The sequence below is a fragment of the Pantherophis guttatus genome, chromosome 1 (genome assembly GCF_059756535.1).
Source record: "Pantherophis guttatus breed Tessera chromosome 1, ASM5975653v1, whole genome shotgun sequence".
In the NCBI taxonomy this organism is placed as follows: Eukaryota; Metazoa; Chordata; class Lepidosauria; order Squamata; family Colubridae; genus Pantherophis; species Pantherophis guttatus.
The window spans coordinates 176048139-176053640 of record NC_142063.1 but is presented as its reverse complement, the minus strand read 5'-3'; positions in this window follow the sequence as shown (position 1 = coordinate 176053640).

Sequence of the window (5502 nt, the reverse complement as noted above, 5' to 3'; positions counted from 1 at the left end):
AAGCAGATGGAGATGGAGGTAATGGAAAAACGACAAGTTATAGAGGGCTTTTTGGATGAGCCGCTTTCGGATTCTCCTTCAGAGGCTATAGCTGGATCACCTATAAATATAAGAGAGGTGGCTTTGGATCTCGATTTGATGTCTTATCAAGCTAAAAGACCAGCATGTAACTCAATCAGCTGATATACAAGTCCTAGAAAGGCAACCAGGGTGGAGATCTAAACCATGACAAGTTAAGAAAAGAAGAAGCAGGTTCTACAAAATTAAAAATTTTTAAACTACAATTCTTTTTTAGCCAACAGATTAATGCCAATCATTTAAGAGACGATTAAATATAATAAGCAGGATTTATAGAAGGCTGATACATGAAAATATAGCCGAGGCAAATTGCAGACTTATACTATTTTGAGAAGAATAACAGATCTCTGCAGTGCTGGTGTTTTGGGGATGTGGAAGATGGCCTGTGATTGAGCGGATTGGAACTTTCTATTTTGAACTCTCTGAAAAATGGATTACGTATATGTTGAGCTATAAGGCAAGAGAACTATGGAATTGGGGCATGCAGATGATCTGGCTGTTACCCTAACGTGGTTGTCGGAATTAATAATCTAGACAAAAGACATTACAGAAGATACCATATGGAATATAAATATAAAGTCACTCGGGGGGGGGGGGTTATATATAGAAATACTTATTAATGATGGGGGCAGATGGTAATTGAAGATACTGAATATACTGTTGGAAGCAGGACTTGATGTTACCCTAATATGGTCGATGGAATTAACAATTTAGTTGAAAGACATTACAGAAGATATTATATGGAATATAAATTTAAAGTCACTTGAGGGTTTTATTTATATATGGAAATATCTTTTAGTGATATGGGCAGAAGAATAAAGATATTAAATATATTATGTATGGTAGACCTGTAGGAAAGTGGGTGAAACAAAATTGATATGGTACAAGGTGATAGGTAACGTTACTGACTGCTTAGTTTAGGAAAAGGGATGTTATGTTTAGATATTAATATACTTAAAATATTTGAATTAAGAGATATACGTATGGGGGTGGAGGAAATGGGTAGATTATGAGTAGAATAAATGCCAAATTAGGATTTATTATATAGTTTTATAGCCGAATGCTGTTTTGAAATGTATAATATACGGGGGACATAATAATAATGTTAGAAAGAAATGTTTAGCACATAGGGGGTGGTGTAAAAGGGTGGTAAAGTATTATATAATGTGATATTAATTTGGATTTCATCTTGTAGAAGCCATGGGGGAGGGGAGGGGGAGGAGGGATTAGGGAGCGGGGGGGGGAAGGGGGAAAAATTTGTATTTGAAAAACTTTTTCAATAAAAAAAAAGAAAAATAATAAAAACTTTTTTTAAAATAAAATTCTTACAGCATACAAGATCATGAGGTGCATCATGTCACTGAAGATTTATTTTCTGCACACTTGGACTTCTTTCCTGAAAATCTAGGTGCAGTCAGTGACAAACATGGCAAAAGTTTTACCACAATGTATTGTATTGCCACAATGTAAAAAAATGGTATTGGGGCAACTGAAATCCATCAATGCGGGCTGACTATTGTTGGACACTGCAACGAAATGCATTGGACAATCGGTACAAATGAAAATCAGCAGCAAAACACTTTTAGCCTTGTTGAACTCATGCAGCATGTTGGAAACATTATGCAATTAAATACATTATAGTCAGTAAATGTTAACTTTATAGCAATGTCACTTAGCAATAACATTTAGACTTATATACCGCTTCAAAGGTCTTTACAGCCCTCTCTAAGCGATGTACAGTCAGCATATTGCTCCCAACAACCTGGGTCTTCATTTTACTGACCTCAGAAGGATGGAAGGCTGAGTTAACCCTGAACCAGTCGGGATTGAATTCCTGGCAGTGGGAATGCAGAGTTAGCCTGCAATACTGCATTCTAACCACTGCGCCACCACAGCTCTTATTTCTTCATATTTCTTAAGATTCCTATGTAGTACAGTCATTCTGAAATTATATTTGTGTTCAATTTGAAGGGGTCTATCATAATCGCCAGAAGTTTTTTAGGAAACAAAACTTTTGAAAATATTTGTACATTGTTAAATTTATTTACGTTACTTTTTATTTTACAGTCTTTACCAGTGTTTCTCAACTTTGGCAACTTGAAAATGTGTGGGCTTCAATTTCTGAATTACCCAGCTACCATGATAGCTGAGAAATTCTGGAAGTTACAGTCCATACATCTTAAAATTACCAAGGTTGAAAAAACTGGCCAAAACTAGTCTTACTAAATTTTCCACTTCAAAATAGCAGAAAAAAGATTCTGAGTGTCTACTTCTTCTGGGCTTGCTAGTCGAATGTTGACAACCATACCATAAATCTCCATAAATCATATTCTTCTGTGTTTCTCTTCCTTGAAATTCATTTGAGAATAAATTGTCGTCTTTTATCCATGTAAGCTATGGCAGAATCTTGAAGGTCTGACCTTATTTATCCTTCCCTCTCTCTTCTACCGAAGAAGTCAATGTTTCATTTTTTTTCATTTTTCATTTTAAATTTCTATACCGCCCTTCTCCCTGAGGACTCAGGGTGGTGTACAGCCAAAATTAAAAAACATGCAGTACAAATATCAGAAACAGTTAAAAACAAATATATAAATTTGGCCCAATTAAAACTCACTACCAATTAAAACATCTAAAATTTCTTCTTAAGCCAGCCCGGCTTGCTTAAAAAAATGGGTTTTAAGGGCCTCTTGATTTCTTTCTCCTGTCTTATTTGCTGGGCTAAGTTTATGCTTGCCTAACAGTTGCTTCATACTTTCTTCAAGGCTATCTCTGCATTGCTCTACTGCTTTACAAGATGCTGGCATATTGTGGAGATATGAATGTGCCAGTAGCTGATTTGTTATTGCCAAAGTTAAGATAGTTAGGTGACAACAAACTCGCACAACCTGCTGGCAAGGCACAACGTATTGACATCAGTGTTGGTGCTCCTGATGGCTTGAAGTTCTGGGAGATGGTGATGTAAAGTGCCTCAACATCCATGGTAGCTAAAATAGATTTAAAATAAATTTAATGTTAGAGAGATTGCCAATGAGATTCCACCTTCTTAGGAACTCAGTGGTGTGTGTCAAGTAACTGGAAATCTGGTGGCATAAAGTCTGAGTATAGAATTCTTGAAACCTAATAGTTGTGATACTTCTGATGCTTAAAGACAATGGGATGGCCTGGGTGGCCTGCAGGGGTGGTATTCACTTACCTTCGCTACCGGTTCACAAATTTGAGTGTACCTCCTCCTCCACGCATGCGCAGAGCCTTCTGTGCATGCACAGAGGGTCAAAAACGGGACATGATGGTGTCCAGGCAGATGGGCATAGCCTCCTGCCGCCGGTGCTACCAGATTGCACAATCTGCAGAGCCAGCTGAATTTCATCACTGGTGGCCTAGTATGTGTAGCGGGGGAAGTAGGGAGAAAATATTTTGTCATGGCCCTTGGCATATCTCCATTTAGATAGACTTACATCATTTGGAAATTTCATAGTTCCTTCTGATAACTGTGGGATTTCAGGATAGACGTTGGTAGAATATAGCACTAAGAGTTATTTTCTGGTTTCTTTGATATCATCAATGTTGTTCATAATGGCAATTGTTTTTATAAAGATATTACAAGATTTATCATTAGATTTAGATTACAAAATATTGCTTCCTAACTCAGCCAATTCAAACTTCAGTTTTCTTCTATCCTAATTCCAAAATTTCAGATTACTTTAAATAATATCTTGGAATTGATTTTTCACATCTTGGAAGAAGAAAAATATTCTCTTATACATCAATTTTCTTTTGAAGATTGTAGCTAAGTACTTGCATGCTTGAATGATGTGATAATAAATATAATTATTACTGTCGTTTATACAATATTATTACTTCTCAAATTTTGGTACAATGCTGAAAAATATGGCTTTTTAATGGACAAAGCTACTCCAGGGTTTCAATAGTGCCACTTAATCAAGCCTTCACATCTTCAAAAACAATTTGATTGCTCAGGGTGGTATGGACTAGGTGTTAGACTAGGATCAGGGACCAGGTTCAAGTCTACCTTCTGCCATAATGATCACAAGATGCTATTGAACCACAGTTCTACCTACCCCACAGGGTTGTTGGGATTAGGCAACGCCATCTTGAGCTTCTGGAGGAAATGTAGGATATTACTCAAACTTCAATCAATCAATCAATCAATCAATCTGGCAGAATTCAAGACTAGTCTATCTGTAAGCTTTAATTAAACCTGAGTAGCATAATCTGTTGCTTTCATATATGTTGTATTTTCCCACAGGGTAAAGAAGTCTATTAATAGTTGAATAAGAAATGCAAAGTACTGTATGTAATTTACTCTTATATTTATTGCTTGTGTCACAATGTGTTTTGCCTTCCCTGAGAAAGTGTCTAGAGAGGTCTACAGAGTTGTGTCAACTGAAGAAAAGGGGTTATCATTCATCCGCCATCTGGTAGCAGGACTTATTTTTAATTAGTTATGTCATAAAGGGGAGGTCTAAATAACTGAGTGGAAAGGGAACAACACTGCACACAGGATCAGCAATGCACAATGAAATTATTAGCCCAATGAGCCATGAAATGATGATCCATTCAGTTACATGGGAAGTTAATGACAGCCCACATTCTTAGGCTCAGACATGGCTGACTGAACTTTCTCAGGAAAGCTGAGAAGGTAGCAAGAAGGAATTTGATTTTCTTGCAGGTATCTCCCTCATCCAGCTGCAGAGAAATGTTATACAGTATATATTATACAGTATATATTATACTGTAACACAGAAAGTCAGTGCTAGATGCAGAATTTGGTTGGGGCATTTTTGGAGGGCAGGGTGGTCTTTTATTTGTCCTTCTTGCTACCTTGCAAGTCTGTCTTCTAGTTCCCATCCATTTCTTCTGACTCATTGTGCCCATCTCTTTACACACATCTTTGTGCCTATATTTCCACCTTTTGCCTCTTATATCTCTGTCTCTCTAGGTGTCAGAAAGAGGAAGTACTAAAAGAGGTAAACAACTTCTTGTATTTTCTGTATTTTGGGGATTGGCTGTATCATCATGACAATTCATTTGTAAAAAGATCAGCCATTTCCTAACAAAATGGCTTACTATGGCAAAACCAGAATTTATTTGAACAGGAATTTAAATTGTTCCACATTTATGTTGGAGATAAATAAATGTACTTTAAAATTTGACTTCAACCACCACAAAATTTAGACTTTTTATATAAAAATTTGATCTTGTTTGTTTTCTTCCAGGTAGTATCATATCAGAGATATTGCAAGGAGGAAATATCATATCACACCACACAAGGAGAGCCAGTTCTAGGAGACTGTCACTCTCTCTCAGTCCCACTCACTTCAGCGTTGTTGTTGTGGGAATATAGGAGGAAGAAAAAGTACTTGATATGTTGCTATGAAGAATAAAAAAAAATTATGTCTATCA